Source organism: Stegodyphus dumicola, chromosome 1 (genome assembly GCF_044657685.1).
Source record: "Stegodyphus dumicola isolate Sdum_Otavi_A_Nest chromosome 1, ASM4465768v1".
Classification (NCBI taxonomy): Eukaryota; Metazoa; Arthropoda; class Arachnida; order Araneae; family Eresidae; genus Stegodyphus; species Stegodyphus dumicola.
In genome coordinates this window covers 5,373,360-5,396,126 of record NC_140768.1, presented here as the reverse complement: position 1 = coordinate 5,396,126, position 22,767 = coordinate 5,373,360, and the positions used below count along the sequence as shown (strand labels likewise).

The 22,767-nt window shown below is 32.1% G+C and overlaps 1 long non-coding RNA gene across 1 annotated transcript in view; it reads left to right on the top strand.

Annotated features, from left to right (window-relative positions):
- Window positions 1-22,767, top strand: part of LOC118195988 (uncharacterized) — a 406,615-nt gene that overhangs the window by 363,841 nt on the left and 20,007 nt on the right. The window lies entirely within an intron of this gene.

The window sequence follows — 22,767 nt, the reverse complement described above, 5'->3', positions numbered from 1 at the left end:
GGGAATTTTATTGATGGGAGAATAAACGACCCGAAAGTTAAATTTCTGCAACATACGTGCAACTTTATAGCTAATTGATGGAAAGAAGGGAATGACAACAGAATTTTTATAATCTCCTAAAACAAGAGTGTGCCTTTTAGTGTGTTGAGATGAGAATTTTTTAACTGCTCGATTAATAACGTTGGGTGAAAAGCATTATTATGATTTGCTCTAGATTATTTGTATGCAACAAAGGGTTAATGTCGATCTGTCGGTGAAAATTTGAAATCTTCACCCAAACTTCTAATGACAGTCTAATATCTCAAAAAAAGTTATGTGTCAAAAACTTAAAATATTTTAAACACTTAAAGAAAATCTGAAAGCTTTCATATTTTATATTACGCCGCACATTTTATATTAGACCATAAAATTCAGTTCAGCAGCAATATTGAAGAATAATTTTAAAATGAACATCTTTAGAGTATCATATCTTTAGGATTTCCGATCACGCGCTGGAGATAAAAATAGTTTATTTTCTTCCCGTACTGTGTTTCCGGTGCTCGCTTTGATATCGTTGTCTTTCTTAATCAAAAACTCATAAATGCTTTACAAAATATGAACAGATAATAAAACAAATTCCAAATTTGTGTTCCAGATGCCCGTTTTCGGATGCAGAATTGCGTTATTCAAAATTGGATGGCTCTAGGTACCATTGTTTTATCACAATGCCAGAAATTCGGCCGGTCGGAAATTCGGCTATTCTGCTAAGTTTCAAATGTAAACAAATAATGGCTGCTATGGTAAAAAAAAATTAGGCTTGGCTGCCCTTTTAAATTGTTGATAATTCTAGAACTATTGCATGTAGATTAACTAAAGGCATCAAAACCTTAACCGGAAGATAAGAACAACATAATTCAATCATTTTTAAAGCAAAAAATGCACAATTTACCAACATATAAGAATAAAACAAAACTGAGCTCACTGAGCAGAGTGACATAGTGGGCACATATATATATATATGTGTGTGTGTGTGTGTGTGTGTAATAATAAAATTCCATAGTCAAAAATACACTTAAAAGTCTAACTGTATGTTCTTTTCATTTTTAATGGCGACGTTCTCTTATTTGAAAGTACGTGGAATTAAATCCACAGTCCCGTAGTCAAGTTGTTTTTCCCGCCTTTTCTACACGTACAGTTCTAGAATGTTCTGGAAATATTTAAAGCGAACTGGAATGGCTGACGAGGCTCACGTCATTTCTTGGAAGCTCCGCCTTTCCAGAGGCTATAAAAGGACTCGCAAAGGAATATCGGGGGTTTTTCTTAAAAGTCACGATGCAGTAAACTTCATACAAAAAGTTATTAGTGATTCTTTTTATTTACTCCGGAGATCAGATTTTTGTAACTGCTATTTTCTCCTGAAATATAATAAATAGATCCTGTTTTTTAAACTTATCGTCTGATAATTTAAGCTATGACTACATCTATGATTCTTCATTCAATCTATTTATTCCGGACAAAAGCTGGTACATCACATATATATATATACGTATATATTGAATTGGATAAAATGCTTCATAGGAATATATATATATATACTTTTGGCGCAGCCGATTGCAACCAAAATATGAGGTGCGCAACTACATACCATACCAGTCCTATATACAAAATTTCAACGTTCTGTGGCTACTCGTTTTTAAGTTATTCGAGATGCATACATACGTTTGTACGTACGTACAGACGCCACGAAAAACACTCTTCTGAATCCATTTTAAATCAGTCTAATAATTAATTCCGGGTAAAAGAGTTCTTTATTCTGTCCTTACGTACAGCTGCCATGCAAAAACATCGTTAAATTGCATTCGATAGCGATCAAAATGGATGTTTTCGTTGAAATATGACACCCGGAATTTTTCGTGATTTCAATACTTCCTTTGCTTCGTACAAGAAAGTAGTAGTAGTAGTAGTAGTAATGGAGGATGTGGGCACCATTCCCTCTACTATTACGGTTAATCGGTTCTGCCCACGTCCGCCCTTATCTAGTACTTATTAATAAATCAAAGGTTTTTACATTGCCATATAGTGTGCCATATAAAAAAAAATAAAAATCTTAAAGTAGTACTTTATTGTCCTTCATGAAGTTTCTCTTTGTAAGTAATTCTTTATAAAATGTCAAAATTTGTCCCAAGTAAAAAACGTTTGAAACTTATTCTCTCGTTCTTCTTGAAGAAGTTCTTCTTTTCTTCGTTCTTCTCTTTCCTTTAATCTTCCTTTCATTTAATCTTCGTTAAATCTTCCTTTCTTCTATCTTAATTTCTTTCCTCCATTTTACATGTATTTTCTTCCTATATATCCTTTATCTTTTAACTTAATATAACGAATAAGAATTCCATCTTTATGAATTACTTGTTAACATATACTTTCCATCTTCTGCAGAAAAATTTCCTTTTTCTTTTTAAAACCTTTATTTGTGATCTTAAACCTTTTCCCTTTAAACGTACAAGGAAGTAAAAGCGATTCAAATAAATATATTTCGATAGCCAAGGAACTTTCATTAGAGAGCGAATCTAATCGTCATTTTCCCTAAACATTTGGCCAAATTAATGTGTCTTGCAACGCATTGCTTCTAATCTTACTAACTGCTCTAATCACGTAGTGAAGCGGTGTATGCAGTCGATCATTCCGATTTTTTGCAAAATAAATGCTGATGACGAATAAACAGGGAGTACATTTGATTTTGGATATTTCAAAAGCTCTTATGACACCTCGTCACTGAATGGGAAATTTGCAAACAATTGCATAATGTTATTTCAGCCTCTTTGGCCATTTCATGTATTCTTCCTTGTACCGAAATATTATTCAGATGATTTTTTCTGACGATATCTGGCGATATCTTACGATGAAGAACGGTTTTTATTACCTCTTTAACTGCCGGCAAGATTAATTCCTCGCCGGCTGTGTGTGCTTTTCCGCTTTGGGGATTAACAATGAAATATTATATGAGGTTCGCACTCCATCATCTTCTTGTTTAGAAGACGACGCAAAACGGTTTGTTGTAGCAGGCTGTTTAAATATTTCTTTCCCAGGTCTAGAAAACAGATCAAATGATATTATAGCCTAGAACAGCGGTTCTCAACCTTTTCACTAACGCGTACTATCTAAACAAAAATTGAAAACCTAAGTACTGTAGAGTCATTAGGTTTATTGAAAGCAGAAAAGATGAAAATAAGCAACCGCCTTCGCCGAGAATCGAACCACGGACCTCTGGAATACCGGCCCAGCGTGCTACCGTTACACCACGAAGGCACGCTAGGGAAGTGGGAGAAATACCTTATATAGTCCCCTTCTTAAAGGGCGACTAGTCGCCAAATCCTGGGAGCGGAGAATCGTCATCAACAATCCTTTTAGTTCGGGCGCCACTTGTAGAGTCATTAGGTTTATTGGAAGCAGAAAAGATGAAAAATATGCAACCGCCTTCGCCGGGAATCCAACCACGGACCTCTGGAATACCGGCCCAGCGTGCTACCGTTACACCACGAAGGCACGCTAGGGAAGTGGGAGAAATACCTTATATAGTCCCCTTCTTAAAGGGCGACTGGGGTTTTAGGGGACCTAGTCGCCAAATCCTGGGTGCGGAGAATCGTCATCCACAACTCTTTTAGTTCGGGCGCCACTTTTAGAGTCATTATATTTATTGGAAGCAGAAAAGATGAAAAATATGCACCCACCTTCGCCGGGAATCGAACCACGGACCTCTAGAATACCGGCCCAGCGTGCTACCGTTACACCACGAAGGCACGCTAGGGAGAAATACCTTATATACTTCCCTTCTTAAAGGGCGGCTAGGGTTTTAGGGGACCTAGTCGCCAAATCCTGGGTGCGGAGAATCGTCATCCACAACCCTTTTAGTTCGGGCGCCACTTGTAGAGTCATTAGGTTTATTGGAAGCAGAAAAGATGAAAAATATGCAACCGCCTTCGCCGGGAATAGAACCACGGACCTCTGGAATATCGGCCCAACGTGCTGTTACACCACGAAGGCACGCTAGGGAAGTGGGAGAAATACCTTATAGTACCACCACCACTCTTGAACAAAGCTGAGATCGCAAAAATTTACCAGTGTTAGAGGAAAAACTCGGTCAGGATGTTGGGGTTTTAATTTTTGAATTTAATAGTTAAAAATACTTTGCTTCTTCGCGTACCACCTGTTTTTCTCTTGCGTATCCCCGATTGAGAACCCCTCGCCTAGAAGGCTTCATGGCTTCATTTGTAAATATGTTTTGGAAAATTAAACATATATGTAATGATTGGTTTGTACGACAGTACGTAAATCCATATTTTAAATGCCCAGTACTTTACAGCCGGCATTTTCTCGGATTCAGATATTTTGAAATAAAAATCTTGCCTCGGTTTAAATAAGTCAACTTTTCGACAGTTATAAAAATAACTATTATATTCTATCACTTTTACTCACGAATATGAATTACTGGCGAAGCACACAAAAATAAAAAGACACATACCGATGGCGATATTACGAAGTATGATTATACCAGCTCTGCTGCAATGAACACGTGACATGAATTATTCTGGCAAGGAGTCTCCATAGGAAAGGATGCAGTTATGTAAGAAGGAAGACAATGAATGTTTCTTTTGTGCGCATGTGTCTTCGATTTACGCTCCCATGTGCGCGAGTACCACTAAACCACAGTTATGGTGAAGCCGTGGACCTTATAAGAAATAGACTAACCCAAACGGGTTTTCACCCTCGTCTGAGGCGTTGCCGGCTGTCACCTTGATCACATCTGGAGGAGTAGGGACGACTTGCAGAAATTTAACACTGGTTGCCTATTGCAGCGTGTATAATTGTCAAGAAAAAGCTGGCTGTAGCGCCTCATTTCACAAATTAGAATTTCTACATATTTTTATTTTTGAAACTGAGATTGATTTTTAAAAATTTATCATATTTATCAAGCATAATTAACGTTCCAAATAATTATAAAGCTATTGCATGCTTTCAGGACTGGATATTTTTTTAGATTTCCTATACTGTAAGGAAATTTGTAACTACTACTTTTAGAAAATAATATTTTAAATCTGAATTAACTGAAAATTTCAAACAAGCAATTTTCTCTTGCAATTTTTATGCTTTTTATTGGTGTAAATAAGTAAAAAATACTAAAATATTTAAAAACGAATTTTTGAAAGTTTTGTTTATAATTCTAAATTGTGCTGCCTTTTTAAAATTATAGATGAGTATTATAGCACAATTTCTATACAGACATTTTATTTCAATTATATTTCATAATACATCATAGTGATAAACACTTTTGACTCCTTAAAAATTTTTATACATTTAATTCTAATATTAAAATTGTATTTAACCGTAATAATTAATTTTGCTTGTATTTTAGAGTGATTTTTTTTTAATTTATTTTTAGTTCTGCATAAGATTTTTTTTTATTTACTGTTAATTTAATTTATTAGCCCAAAGGGGCGGTAGCCTAGAAAGGCTGTTAGTTTCGAAGCGATATTTTGCTCTGTTTTACTATAAATATCCGTGTCTCCTTGCAAATTGTTGTTACCAAATATTATCGCCCGGTATTATATGTAAAGAAATTAAATAATGAAGAATCTGCATGAATATATGTATGTTTCTCGCACTGTGACAAAAACGACAGTATCTAGAGCCATCAAATTTTGAATAATGTAATCCTCCACCCGAACATAGGCATCTGGACGGCCGAATTTCGAATTTGTTTTAATCTATTTCATATTTTGTAAAACTTTAACGCATTTTTGATTACACAACGAGTTCAGAGCGAGCACTGTACGGAAAATAATAGTTTTATCTCCAGTGCGGAAGTTCTAAAGATATGCTGTTTTCAAATGTATGTGTTTTACGGGCGAAGAACATGATATTCAATAAATATAGGTAACACACAAAACTTTAAAAAAAGGTTCCTTTTGGGCGTAATATAAAATCTGAGAGCTTCTACATTTTATTTTATCTTTTTTTTCCCTTCATTACGCTCAGAAAAATTTATGCTCCGAATTTTATGAATTATTAAAATAACTAATCCATTTTAATGTTAATAATTTCATGATCATATAATAAAAAAAATATGATCGTTTTGTAATGTTATCATAGTTTGGAAAATCACTGCTTGAAAATGTTCATTAAATTTTTTTAAAAAAATCAGATCCTGTTTAATTTTACCTTATTTATTTCAAAGCATCACGTACTATCAGTCTTATTTAACTTTAGGTTATTTGTACGCAAAATTAAGTTCATAAATTTTGTGCTTAGAATTTTTACCGTTTTACTAAAGTAAAGATGTTTGTACAAGAATTACGCGTGAATAAAATCCGCGAAATGCAGTAAAAAGTGCTTTAATGAGATATATTAAATCCTATTTGGAAAAAACTGTGGCTTTCATAATCTCATCACTATACAACATATCACATTTAATAATTAAAAAGAGTTATGTGATACAAACGCCATAGGTTTCAGTGTTAAAGTAAACCAGATCGTCCCTACTCTTTCTTGCCGACATGCCGGTGACGCACGCCCCGCCCATTGGGTTAGTCTATTTCTTATAAGGCCATGGGTGACGCGCTTGGATGTAAAAGAAAATGCCACAATCCTCAGAATATCAAGGCTTGGCAATACTGCGTCAGTAGTGGTGGAAGGAAGGTGTCTGCTTCTATTCCTTCCTCCATGGATTGCAGGGGCGGAGAAAAGATGACGACTATTTTTTCACTTGCATCAAAGCTCCATGGCAGAAATGGCTCCATGGCTGAGTGCCATTTCTCTTATGACGCGCAATTCCGTTGTATTGTGTGCCATCTTAAAGGATTCGTTATGCGTGAAGATCTTAGCTGAAGATGTTTGTAGAAGAAGCTAATAGTTTCAAAATCGTAAAAACAACCTTGTATTTAGCGTAAGCATATTGAAACACTCAATCGATTTTCTTTCGAGGGCAGCTAAAGGTCCCTCCTCATCAGAAGAAAGAAATACCTAGAAAGAAGAAAAATAAAGGGGAAGGAGTCTCAGAAACACGTGGTCCTTATCAGCACTGCACATGGTTATAACCGGATTTTTGATCAGAGTTACACTGGCCGCCTACTTTTACTGAGCCAGGCTATCTGATCAAACATGTAACACAAAGGACAAGAAAAATTAGCGAAGTTAAAAATAGGGAGCGAGGGGCAACTGCACCTTCACGCTCAAAATCTGAACTTCGAATAATGGAAAGCAACCAATGAACGGATTTTTTATACTCTCTGGTAGTACCAAACGCGAAGAGGTAACGCCATCTATCGGCAAAAATAACTGAATTAAGATAGTAGAATTTTAAAGGCATTAGGAAGGACTGGATTGGACTTCAAATCATTAACTAAACATGCTAAATCTTTGTGAATATGAAAAGCCTCAAGAAAATCCAATTCACCTATGGAAAAAGCTTTTTGGATAAATTTTGCAGACCCAAAGTCCAAATTATGGTTAAATGTCCAACTATGATACGCTATTGAAGACTTGTTGATTTCGCCTTTTCTGACATAAGATTCATGTTCTTTGATACGAAACTTCAACGCTCTTTTTGTTTGGCCAATATATCTTAAACCACACTGACTCGATATATTATAAATTCCCCAAGAATTCTAGACAGAAACGCAATCTTTTAGAATCGAAGGATGAATTTTATTAATAGGAGAGAAACCGACTTGAAAATTGAATTTCTGGAGAATCCGTGCAATTTTATAGCTAACAGAAGGATAAATTGGAAGCACGACAAGGTTCAATATATTTACGCTAAATACAAGGTTGTTTTTTACGATTTTGATTGTCACATTAGCGTGTTTCTCTTCTAGTCTAAGCTAATAGTTTATTCGTGGAGTTTGATCCGTGACGAGTTGGAATTCTTCGTGTCTGCCTTAGCGACATAGATAAGACATTCTCAAATCTATGAACGGCAGATACTCCTGCCGTTCATAGATTTGATTTCGTGTATTTATCAACTTGTATGTCTTTGCTTATTTACGATGCCTGTGCTCTTGCTCTGCAAACAATCACAGGCTTCCATATTTTTGAGGAAACATGCTTCATTGTTTGAATTGCGATTTTGCCGACTAACCTGCAAAGATTTGTCACTAGCACTAATAAACGGATTTAGATGTATGCGTACTTATTGCTAATTTACATTTTTAATTTATTTAAGCGATAACAATAAGATAAAAATTTTAGAAAGATATGTAAACTGCTTATTCATGAAAAGAGTTGTTATTTTCTAAGCATTTTATTATATCAATTTCCTAATATGTAGGTTTGAAAGAAGAGAGGCTACGGTCGCTCTTTTGACCGTCTTAACGCCCCCCCCCATTAGCATTTGGACCAGCAATGGAAGGTTCTAGCTACCGCTGAAAGTGGTTCCAGACCCGCTGGGAACCTACGCCGCAGACGAATATATATATATATATTTTGACAAATACGAAAAACGGTTTATTCAGTCTGCATCATCAGATCTTGGAATAATATTTATATCAACGTGTAAATTAATTAGTTTCATTTGAAGATTTTTCTGAAGCGTTACTCGCGTTCATTTTAATGGTGATGAAAGTAACATAAATATAACGCTGGGTCAAAATCATTAAAATCTTAATCTTTTGACAGGTTCTTGCCGTAATAAATTGGCTATATTATCACGCTAATCACAGCTAATTGGCAATCACGCAATAATGTTAGTTAGTTTATAGGCAATTTATTCGCAGGTTGTTGTCGAATTTGGAAAAAACACATCGAAAAAGCATTATAAGAATAATAAGTACTATAAAAAAAGAAAATGTGAAAGATTTCAGATTTTAAATTACGTCCAAAGGGGCGTCTTTTTAATAGTTTGTCTGTTACCTTTATTTATTAAATATCACGTTCTTCGCACTTAAACCATACAATTCAGTTCGAGAGCAATATCGCAAAATAGAGTTAAACTGAGCCTATCTTTAGAATTTCCGATACACAGTTTCGCGCGCTGGAGATAAAAATCTTTTTTCTGTACAACGTTGCCATGGCTCGCTTTGAAATCCTTGAGTTTGTCAATCAAAAATTTGTTAAAGATTTACAAAATAGGAAATCGATAATAAAACAAATTCCAAATTTCAAATTTGGGCTTCCACATGCCCATATTCGCAGTAGGATTACGTCATTCAAAATTGGATGGCTCTATGTACCGTTGTTTTATCACAATGCGAGAAATACACATACATTTATGCAGATTTTTCATTATTTAATTTCGTCAAATATAATGCACGACTCTAACATTGGGTGGCATTATAGTAAACCAAGGCAAAATCGCAAAACGAAAACAATAATCCTTCAGGGACAAACCCATAATTCGCTGGTTCCCAAGGTATGAGGGAACCACGTCTTCTGAAAGTGACCTGTATTTAGGAGAACATAAATACACATTCCTCAATATTTTAGTCGTGAAAAAGTTCTTACTATAAAAAGACAGCATAGTAAACATCTAATTGAAAGAAAAGAATACTTCATAATTTAATGCACTGAAAATTTTTGACAACTAACAGTGTGCAATCCCTTCTTCAAGACACTCATAAATAATAATCCTTCATTACGCAAGATGCCAACAATGCGACGGAAAATAGCGTAAGAATATAAACAAAACGACAAATTCTAAACGACAAACAAATCCTAAAACGACAAATTCTAAACCAGCTTTTTATTGAAAGAATAGAAATATTCGCTTTAAAATTTAGCATTTAGAATGTTTAAAATACGAAATGAGCTTTAGCTTTAAACTGCATTTTGAGGATAAAACCAACTATGAATAGGAATTTAAAAATTTCTTAGATTGGAAACTCCAAAAATATGGTTAACCACTGTTTTAAATAAGCGCATAAGGAAAATTCGAGTGAAATTAATTTTCTGTATATAATTAATCTAAATTATTGAAATGGTAACAAGAGGATTTCGTTTTAGACAAGAGGATTTCGTTCAGGAAAAAAGAAAACGCTACTGAAGAAATGAGTTAAACTGACGCCATTTAGTAGAAGCAACCGCCATCTATCGGAAGGAAAAGATAACTTTTGGCTCTATCAACAATGATCAGATTGCTTAACCCGCAATAAATCCACAGAATATTTCAATTCTTATCCCAAACAATCTAGCCCAAAATGCTTAATTTCTGATGTTATAAACATCATTTATTTGCTACAAAAATGCTGCCAATGTTCATAATTGTCAAATGGATGCATTATAAATTAAGAGTATTTTAAAATGCATTTCAAAATACGTCAACTAGGAAAAAATTAAGTGATTCTCTATTTAGAAAGTTACTACTCTAGAAATGTGCTGTATACTATTTTAAACTCGTTCAGTGTGGTAATCAGTTATAGAAAGATTAAATATAAAAGTTAAATTAAAAATCTTGTGCTATTTCGAATGGTAACATTCTGAAAAGTAGATACTTAAATCAAATACAAAATAAATGTTTATTTTACACAGCGGCAAAAAGTGTTTTGAGATATTTCTATTCAGTTTGCATATATTTGTCTTAATGTAACGAAATCCAAACTGAATGATTTTGTTTTGTTTCTTTAATCAACTAAAGTAACCGTATAAAAAAATTCTGTCGCAAGTAAATAACATATGGTATAAAAACGCTAGTTGTTAGCTAATTGAAAATATTAATAACAATGTTAAGAAGAATTACATTCAGTTTGTTACATCTATATATATAAAGAAGAACGTCTGTTTGTCTGTGATTAACTCAGTTTCTACAGCAGCTATGGTAACCAAACCTACTACGGTTCTTTTCTGTGTCCTAAAAAAAGGTCAACGTCCACGTTTTTCCAAAAAAAAAAAAAAAAAAAATCTGATGTGTACACCACATGACTTCCTTGTACGAAATATTAAAATACACGCATTTTTTCTTGCATTACATATAAACTTATTGGATTGAATTAAATCTACTTCGCCTACAACGCATAAACCACAATAGAATAAATGCATTCTTTAAAATTCCCTCTATTTGTTTACCATAGCGACACTCTGGCGCTAGGTTCACTTACCAGTATTATATTTCGCTCATATTATAACTCAGAATGCACAAAATTTATATCATTTAAAGAATAGAATTATCTAATCGTTGCCACATGTTCTATTCAAATACTATAATAAAGCTAGAATGATGTATAAAAGAAATTAAGCAAACAAAACAAAAAAGAAACAGTTTTTCACAGACGATTGAGTATTTCTCATTCAATTAATTCAGTTCTCACTTCGCGAAAAGGCAAAAATACATAAAAACTCAAAATATGTGTATTAAAAATTACGAAGAAAATCTTAAACTCTTATTTCCTCGAAAAAATTCCAGAAAGGATTAAGCATGATTTAATTCGCAGTAATAAATGAAGGCGTTATCTTTGTTGTTGCGAAGCTAAGTTTCTCTAGATTGGCAACAAATCTACTATTCTGCTGATTCAAATGTAAACAAGCAACGGCCGCCATCAAAAACATTTTGAGGGCTTAGCGGCACTTAAACAACTTTAAAATTGTTGACAATTCTAAAAATATTGAATACAGATTTACTAAAGGCATAAAAACCTTAATCGGAAGATAAGAACAACATAATTCAATCATTTTTAAAAGAAAAAATGTACAATTTACAAACATATAAGAGTAAAGAAACTGAGATCACTGAGCCTAGTAACAAAGTGGATATATATATATAAATATATTTATGTACGTTTGGTGCGGCCGATTGCAACCAAAATACGAGGTGCACATCTACATGTTATAGCAGTCCTATATACAAAATTTCAACGTTCTTGAGGCTACTCGTTTTTGAAATATGCGAGATACGTACGTACGTACATACGTCCGTACAGATGCCACGAAAAATTCTCTTCAGAGTTCATTTTAAAGCAGTTTTATAATTTTTTTAGACAAAAAGAGTCTTTTATTCTGTCCTTACGTACAGGTATTACGTAAATACATCGTTAAATGGCATTCGATAGCGGTCAAAATGGATATTTTCGTTGAAATATGAACTTTTCGCGATTACAATACTTCCTTTTTACTTCGTTCCAAGGACGTAAAAATAACTAAAATCAGAAATATTAATTAAAAAGTCTGAAAACGATCATTTTCGCCCTCATTTTTCCTAGTGGCTGTAGTCTAGCGCGTTAGAGATAAAAATGCTTTATTTTGAAAAGCGTTACTAATGCTCGCTTTCAAATCGTAGGGTTTGTTAACCAAAAATTTCTGTAAAGAAGAATGCCTGTTTGTGTGTGTGTGTTTGTTTATTCGCGTTATTGATTTCTGGTCCATTATGATCCATGTTTTGCTAAAGTTAACCGTCTAAAATTGAATATAGGTGAAAAATTGGATGGAACTTTAGCTTTTATGATCATTTGATTAGAAAGACGATAATCATTTAAAACTGCGTGTCATTATTGCTGATAATGAGAAAGAATTAGTATATTTTTCTATCGAAATCTTTTGTGTGGGTTCCATATCTCAACAGACTGAAAAATGTATGACTATGAATTGTATTTTTTGCATCGTTATTAGAGAAGGATCACAGCGGTATCGTTCTCTCTGTTGTTAGAGACATGACTTTCAATCTAACTTAACTGCCATCGGGTACTTCTGCTAATTTATAAATAATGCACGCAAGAGTATGGTTAGAAATTTTGCTATCGTCTCGCTGTAGTGTATCTTAGGGCGTTGAAAACCTATTTTATTTATGAAACTCTGGTATAAAATAACAGCTACTGCAAAATGATGCTAAAAGCTTAAATAAAATATAAAATATATTATTATTAACCATTTAAACAAATTTAAATTTTAACAAACATGTATATACGTAAAAAAGCAAATTTAAAGTTAAAATAATTTTAAAAAATGTGCAAACATATAAAAGATTTAATTTTCGAACTAATATAGTAGGTAAGTTAGAATTAAAACTTACTATTTACTTGCTTTAAGTATTTTTTAAAAATTTTTTATGTAGTATTTAAGTATTTTTTAGATATGAAATTATATTTTTAAGTATATATATTTTTTTTATTATGAATTAGTTCTTTTTGTTTCTTATTGGTTTATATAAAATTATGTCTAGTTCCTTTTTAGTTTCTTTTCATTGATATGCATATTCGTGTCGGGAAGGTTTCTGTAGACAAGGGTTTCTAAAATACATTGGTTTCTAGATTATGTCTTATAAAAAATTAATTTTAAAAATTTTTTTTTTTTTTTTTTTTTAAGTTTAATTTAATACTTGACTTTACTTGCTTGTTTCTCAAAAGACTTCATTCCTATTTTCCTTTTAGAACTTTAATTCTTAAATGCTAATTTCTAAAGGTACCACTTTATTGGTATTTCTTTTTTGACATTCTTCACTCTTTACTTTTGGTTTTGACTTTTACCCTTGCCTACATGAATGGCGAAACACGAATTGAATGATTGAAGAGTTAGGTTTGGAGGCAACTTTCCCTTGATAAGTCTGTCTCCTGCCTGCTCAACAGTCATTCACTTATGCATTTAAAAAAAAAAAAAAAAAAAAAAAAAAAAAATTAGATTAATTTTAATTTGCTAAATTGGTGAATTTATTTACACGGTTTGTTTTTGCACTTGATTTACTTATGCTATCTGAATTTAAATGATATTGTAGATTAGCTCGAAAATTAAATCTTTTATATGTTTGCACGTTTTTTAATTATTTTAACTTTAAATTTGCTTTTTTACGTATATACATATTTGTTAAAATTTAAATTTGTTTAAATTTAAATTTCATTCCTTGCAGCAATGGCGCAAAGAATTAATTAAATTTGTATTTAAATTAAATTTATTTAAATTCATTTTATTCTTATGAAACAATTATTATTAACCATTGATATAATTTAAAATATACTGAATGTATCCCACTGGCAATTTATATGAGCATTCGAACAGCTTTATTATAATTTAAAATTTGTTTCTGTGTAGTAGGGCAGATGTTATCGTTTCTCAGTACGGAATATTTCACTCTCCTCCTTAAAATAGAAAAGTCACGGAAGGGGAAAATTAAGCATATCACAGTCATGACAGTTAAAAGATACAAAACCCATCATTTTAAAGCAATTTACCGAAAATATTAAGGAACGTTATGTATCAACGAAAGCTGGCCTTCCAAAGGCAATAACATGCATGACAGGCCAACAGGGTGGATTCCATCAAGAGGGAACAAGGAAACATTTTGGAGCTGCCATCTCCATGTGTTGCTTAAGATAGCATTTCGATAAAATCGGAAACCCAATTCATCTTCAGTCGATGAATTCGCGAATAAGCATGATGTCATCAGGAGTTCAGGAAGACAGAAACAAATATCTTCCACCGATTTTTCTCAAAAAGAAGCTCATAACTGTAGTTGATATTTTAGGATCTGGAAAAACAACTGATGTGTACACCACAAGACTTCCTTGTACGGAATATTAAATTATACGCATTTTTCTTGCATTTCATTGAAACTTATTGGATTGAATTTAATCTACGTCATCAATAGCGCATAAACCACTAAAGAATAAATGCACTCTTTAAAATTCACTATATTTGTTTACCATAGCGATATTCCGGCGCTCGGTTCACTTATCAGCGCTAGATTTCATTCATCTTATATCTCAGAATGCACAAAATTTATATCATGTGTAGAATTATCTAACCGTTGCCACATGTTCTATTAAAATACTATAATAAATCTAAAACGTTGTATAAAAAAATTAAGCAAACAACAACAACAAAAAAAAAAAAAAAAAAGAAAGAAAGAAAGAAAAAGAAACAGTTTTTCACAGACGATTCAGTATTTCTCATTCAATTAATTCAGTTCTCCCTTCGCGAAAAGGCAAAAATACATAAAAACTCAAAATATCTGTATTAAAAATTACGAAGTAAATCTTAAGCACTTTATTTCCTCGAATAAATTCCAGAATAGATTAAGCATGATTTAATTCGCAAAGAAGACGTTATCTTTGTGGTTGCGAAGCTTACTTTCTCTAAGTTTCAAATGTAAACAAACATGGCCGCCATCAAAAAAATAATTAGACTTAGCGGCACTTAAACGACTTTTAAATTGTTGATAATTCTACAAATATTGTATGCAGATCTACTAAAGGTATACAAACCTTAACCAGAAAATAAGAAGAACATAATACAGTCACTTTTAAAGCAAAAAATGCACAATTTACAAACATATAAGAATAAAGAAACTGAGATCACTGAGCCGAGTAACAGAGTGGATATATGTACATATATTTATATACTTTTGGTGCTGTCGATTGCAACCTAAATACGAGGTGCACATCTACATGTTACAGCAGTCCTACATACAAAATTTCAACAATCTGAGGCTATTCGTTTTTGAGTTATGCGAGATACGTACGTACCCCACAGACGCCATGAAAAATTCGCTTCAGAATTCATTTTAAATCAGTTTTATAATTTTATGGGGGGGAAGAGTCTTTTATTCTGTCCTTACGTACGGATGTCATGCAAAAATATCGTTAAATTGCATTCGATAGCTGTCGAAATGGATATTTTCCTTGAAATATGATGCCTGAAGTTTTTCGCGATTGGAATACTTCCTTTTTACTTGGTATAAGGAAGTAAACAGGGCGGAGAATATTTTCAATTACAGTTAACGCGTAAACGATAGAAACTTAATAAAATACAAAATGAATATATGTTTATTTTATGCATTTTCAAATGATCTAAGAAAAATACAACTCCTAGCTGCTAACACCTGACAGGAATTTGAAAAGTGTCACACTATTATTTAGCAATTTTACTTGTGGAATTTTACTTGCAATTTTACTTGTGGAAGTCCACTATTATTTAGCAAATTTACTTGTGGTATTTTACTTGCAATTTTATTTGTGGAAGTCCACTATTATTTAGCAATTTTACTTGTGGAATTTTACTTGCAATTTTACTTGTGGAAGTCCACTATTATTTAGCAATTTTACCTATTATTTAGCAATTTTACTTGTGGAATTTTACTTGCAATTTTATTTGTGGAAGTCCACTATTATTTAGCAATTTTACTTGTGGAATTTTACTTGCAATTTTACTTGTGGAAGTCCACTATTATTTAGCAATTTTACCAGTGGAATTTTACTTGCAATTTTACTTGTGGAAGTCCACTATTATTTAGCAATTTTACTTGTGGAATTTTACTTGCAATTTTACTTGTGGAAGTCCACTATTATTTAGCAAATTTACTTGTGGTATTTTACTTGCAATTTTATTTGTGGAAGTCCACTATTATTTAGCAATTTTACTTGTGGAATTTTACTTGCAATTTTACTTGTGGAAGTCCACTATTATTTAGCAATTTTACCAGTGGAATTTTACTTGCAATTTTACTTGTGGAAGTCCACTATTATTTAGCAAATTTACTTGTGGTATTTTACTTGCAATTTTATTTGTGGAAGTCCACTATTATTTAGCAATTTTACTTGTGGAATTTTACTTGCAATTTTACTTGTGGAAGTCCACTATTATTTAGCAATTTTACCAGTGGAATTTTACTTGCAATTTTACTTGTGGAAGTCCACTATTATTTAGCAATTTTACTGGTGGAATTTTACTTGCAATTTTACTTGTGGAAGTCCACTATTATTTAGCAAATTTACTTGTGGTATTTTACTTGCAATTTTATTTGTGGAAGTCCACTATTATTTAGCAATTTTACTTGTGGAATTTTACTTGCAATTTTACTTGTGGAAGTCCACTATTATTTAGCAATTTTACCAGTGGAATTTTACTTGCAATTTTACTTGTGGAAGTCCACTATTATTTAGCAATTTTACTTGTGGAATTTTACTTGCAATTTTACTTGTGGAAGTCCACTATTATTTAGCAATTTTCTTTGTGGATGCGGGTCGGTCATTGAAACCATATCTGTAAGTGCCAAAGTCACGTTTAGAATATTAGATTTAAAAGATTCCATACTGGTCAGATTTTTAAAGATTACTTGTGGTAAGATTCTTGTAACAACAGAAAGTTTTGATTAGTTTACCTTTTGACTGTCTTCGTGTTTATTACTATTCTGGTGTTCGAATTAGGGTTCTTTATAATTATTTTTCCGAATCTATTGCATAATGTTTCATCGTCTTCATTCAAAGAAAACAAGAGCGTACTTTGTTACTAGATTTGTAAACAGAAAGCATTTTAAAGAAAACAGAACACAATTTTCTGTAGAAGCGTCAAGTTACAATTCACATTTCCGAGACATCACCTTATGGTTCCAGAAGATTTTAGTCTTCTGGGGAGGGGGTCGTCTTGCAGAAAATGACAATCGATGAGAGCGATTACGTATTTATATAATCGATTTCACTGTTTCAGGACTTTTGAAAGAACATACTGTAGTAGGAGTGAGATATATAAGTTTATTTAAACCGTTATATCAACAAAATTACAAAAATAGGTACATAGTGAAACTACTTATGTATAAAAAGATATGTAATGAATAATACCGTCTCGGAATAGACATTTATCTTATACATCGAAAACAAATTTATCTTAAAAATTTATCTTATACATAATTTTCAGAAATAATGCAAGCGGACAACATTTTAAAATGCAGAAACAGGTCTTACATATAAAAGTAAAAAATCTGATGTGTACACCACATGACTTCCTTGTACGGAATATTAAATTATACGCACTTTTTCTTGCATTTTATTTAAACTTATTAGATTGAATTAAACCTATTTCGCCGAAAGCGCATAAACCACAATAGAATAAATGCATTCTTTAAAAATCACTTTGTTTACCATAGCGACACTCTGGCGCTAGGTTTACTTAACAGTATTATATTTCGTTCATATTATAACTCTGAATGCTCAAAATTTATAACATTTAAAGAATTATCGAATCGTTGCCACATGTTCTATTCAAATACTATAATAAAGCTAGAACTATGTATAAAAGAAATTAAGCAAACAAAACAAAATAGAAACAGTTTTTCACAGACGATTGAGTATTTCTCATTCAATTAATTCAGTTCTCACTTCGCGAAAAGGCAAAAATACATAAAAACTCAAAATATCTGTGTTAAAAATTACGAAGTAAATCTCAAACACTTATTTCCTCGAAAAAATTCCAGAAAGGATTAAGCATGATTTAATTGGCAATAATAAATGAATGCGTTATCTTTGTTGTTGCGAAACTAAGTTTCTCTAGATTGGCAACAAATCCACTAGTCTCCTGTTTCAAATGTAAACATCAATGGCCACCATCAAATTAGGCTTAGCGGCATTTAAACAATTTTAAAATTGTTGATAATTCTAAAAATATTGCATACAGATTTACTAAAGGCATAAAACCCTTAACCGGAAGATAAAAACGACATAATTCAATCATTTTTAAAGTAAAAAATGTACAAATTACAAACATATAAGAGTAAAGAAACTGACATCACTGAGCCAGGTAACAGAGTGGATATATATATAAATATTTATATATGTTTGGTGTGGTTCAAGTGCACAAACACATAGATCAAAGAACACTGAGTGGTCTGATGAGATTATTAAGAAAGAAATCGTTCTCCGAGTCGAGCCGGATCGGGAAATGGAGGCACGCATACCAACAGCCTGGCTCGTTACTCGAGTCAATGCTCGTATTTAGAGACAAATTTTTCGCTCATACTTTCCTCGTATCTCGAATTTCTCGTATATAGAAGTGTTCGTATGTCGAGGTTTCACTGTATCTGCATTTCCTGCATTTATTCCATTCGTCTTCGAATAACTGATAGGAAAATTTACGATTATGTGGAAGATTTGAAATACTGAATTTCGTATGTATGTTGAGTAATGAGAACAAATCCGGCATAATGTCATACTTGTGGAATTCTCTGAATAATAAAATTTTAAGAAAACATCAGTGTCCTTCGCGTGGATAAAATAGTACATTTTTAAAAAACATCCAAGAAATCTTTCACAAGTGTCAACATAAACGATCTGGAAATATATTTTTGAGTTGAAGCTAAACCAGAATGTACCGAGAACTCATTGGCATATATCAATAGCAAAGATAAAATAGTTTCCAATAACGAATGTACCAATAGCAAAGAGAAAATTGTTTCGAAGTGTCTAAAAGGCTACCGAGAGCGGCCTCTCAAAACGTTTGGGAAAAGGCAGTGACATCATAAATACATACATTTTGTGGAAGATGACATTATTTAAACATTTTCTCTCGAAATTTTAGTTCTGATGTAGGAATTACACATTAAAGAATTAAATGTGGTATTCATGTACATATTTGTAAAGAAAGAAACATATAAATTTTGTAGATAATTTTGAATATTTTCTATTTTGGTAATAATATTGGTAAGTCTGGAAAATTTTCTGTCCTGAACATATGTGGCCTTCTTTATAAATATTTTCTATAAATTCTTTGGAAAAGCGAAACGTTAATAATCATTTCAATACTTCACTAAAAATCAAGTGTTATAGATGAACAACGATTTGACACGTTAAACATAAAACAGATTAAATTATAAAAATATTTGTGGCAACACAAACTTTCTGGTTACTAGTTCCCAAAGCAGCTACTGTGGCTCCCAAAAGTGTTCGTGCACTTATGATTTTCATTGAAATAGGGCTCTATCCATTAAGGGGACTCGTACACCTTAAACCCCTCATGATCTTCGAATACGTGACTGTTGCAAGAATTGGAATATTTTATTTATTTTAAAAGTAATTACTTCCAACTTTTTATAGCTGACTACATAATATAGCTGCTTTGGAAACTAGTAACCAGAAAGTTTGTGTTGCCCCAAATATTTTTGTAATTTAATCCTCTTTGTGACAAAATATTTCGTCACGTTTCCACCTTGCGCGCATGATATTTTAAAAATGGCTAATGGTACATACTTGAAATTAGATGGAATTCTTTATACGGGCACTATTTTCTAACTGAACTAACAATCTGATGAATAGTTTAATAATGAAAAATTTTATGGACGAAAACATTACAAATTTTTTTAATAAAATACATTTTATAAACTCAACTCAAAATAAAATAAAAATTTAACATGAAATTTTTAGAATTTTAGGTTCACAGTAGTTTCCAAATGTTATAAAAGCTATATATTAAATATGGAATTAAATTATGAAACAGAATGTTTTAAACTGTACGCGCAAGTTGGAAACATGACGAAAAATGTTGTCACAAAGCGGATTAAATTATAAAAATATTTGTGGCAACGCAATCTTTCTGATTACTATTTCGGAAAGCAGCTATATTATGTAGTCAGCTGTAAAAAGTTGGTAGTAATTGCTTTTAAAATAAATAAGTTATCCGAATTCTTGCAACAATCACCTATTCGAACATCTTATGGGTTTTAAGGTGTATGAGTCCTCTTAATTAAAAGTAAACATTCTGAATGAGATTTTAATAATAAGATCTATAATCTATTCGTAACAAATTAACACGAAGTATTTTTTAAATATAGCGAAAGTTTATTTTTAAGAAATTAATAATCAAAAAATGACAAACATTTTATCTCACAAAATTCTTCGTACACTTCAAAAAAATCTTGATATTTTAGTAAATAGTTTCCTTTTTCTTTAAATTAATATTTAGTAGGATAGCCTTTAGCATCCACAACAGCTTTTAAACGTCTAGGAATAGATTTTACTAGTTTTTTTTGTAATTTCTGTATCAATGTTCATCCATTCTTCCATCATGACTGTTTTGAGTTCGCTTTTCGTTTTGATGTCGTGTGTGTTTTCGTATTCTAACCTCCAATTCTTTCCAAATGCGTTCTATGGGGTTTAGATCTGGCGACTGAGGTGGTATTTTAAAAACCTGTGGCAATTATAGAGACACCACAGGCAAACGTTGGTACCTGTATGCTTAGGATCGTTATCATGATTAAAAATAAAGTTGTTTCCAATATCCAAATTTTGGGCTAATAATTTTAGATTGTCTCTTAAAATATTTAAATAAAGAGAATGATTCATTATGCCATCAATATATACCAAATTATTTAGTCCTAATGCTGCCATGCACCCCCACACAAGAACACCTCCACCGCCATGCTTAACTGTTCCAACTAAGTTATTACAATGAAGTTCCTCATTTTTTCTTCTCCATACACTTATTCGACCATCGGAACCAAAAATGTTAAATTTGCTTTCGTCAGCAAATAGGACATTATTCCAGTACGTTTTGGGTGTATTTATCATTGATTTTGCGAATGAAAGCCTAAGCTTTCTGTTTTTCTCACTAACAATTTTTTTTTTTTTTTTTACTGGCAGAAGGCCCATGTAATCCAGCTTCTCTGGGAACTCGTCGAACAGTTTCAGGTGAAATTGAAGTAAAAAACTTTGCAATAAATTCTGCAGAAACTTTTACAGAACTCAAACGTGGGTTTTTCACAAATTTTCTAATAATAAATCTCTCATCACGTTTAGTTAACTTTCTCGGTCGACCTTTTCTTACCTGGTTTACAATCTGATTTTCTTCTTTAAAGCGTTTTATCACATACTGCACTGTAGAATGGGATAAATTAACTAATTTAGCGATATTTCAAATCACTGCTGTGGTGAAAAATTATCAGTTTTCGAATCCTGTTTGTAATTTCTTTACCACTGCGACCCGTTTTTCAATAATAAACAGAATATTATGAAGTAAATAATAAAAAATTAAAGCAAACGATTTTTTTAAATGCCACCACAAGGCAAAAATTAAAAAAAGCGGCAAATGATAATTCTAATTTTGATTTTATCCAAAAATATTTCATTCTACGAAGACTTTTGTGAGATAAAATGTTTGTCATTTTTTTATTATTAATTTCCTAAAAATAAAATTTCGCTATATTTTAAAAATATTTCGTGTAATTTTGTTACGAATAGATTATAGATCTTATTATTAAAATCTGATTCAGAAAGTTTACTTTTAATTAATAGATAGAGCCCTATTTCAATGAAAATGATAAGCGTACGAACACTTTTGGGAGCCACTGTATATAAATTATTTTTCTATTCAGTTGTGAACGTTTGAGTAGAATATATCCAAAATATTCAAAATTCAGTTTAACCTTTAAGATTTTACTAAAGATGTCTCTGTAACAGTAAAATGCTGATTAAAATTGTGCTAACAGAATGAAAAAAGTATGCCTTTTTAAAAATATTGACATGATAAGTAATAAAAATGAAAGCATGGTCCCGGTTCAGCAATGCAATACAAGAAGTTAAACAAGTAAAAGTTTGTAACCTAATTTTTTTGACGAAATGCATTGGAAAAGTGAAAATTAGTAATGTATTAGCACTGGGCTAGGAAACAAATTTTCAACTACAATCAAATGGAATTAAAATTAATCAAAAAGTATAACATGTACAAATTTCTTTTCCTAATAAATTACGAAAGTTTTCGATTTAGTAGAATGATATCAGAAAGTACAAATTTGGTAATGAAACACTCAATTCAGGCATTCAGATTTTATTAAAAAAGGCAATAAACATATCTGTGTGTTATTCGACTTGAAACATGACCAGCTTCGCATATTCACTTGACATGCAATACAATAAATTAAAATATAACCCTGGTTAACCAGTGCAATATACACTGACTACCAATAAGTATTTGGACACCTGTGATAGAAAAGAAAAGCTAACTTTATTCAAAATCAATAGTTGGTAGAGCCTCCACAAGAGGTAATTACAGCGTGGACCCTCCGAGGCATACTTTCCACAAGTCTTTGTATGACAGCTAGTGGTATTTTCTTCCACTCGG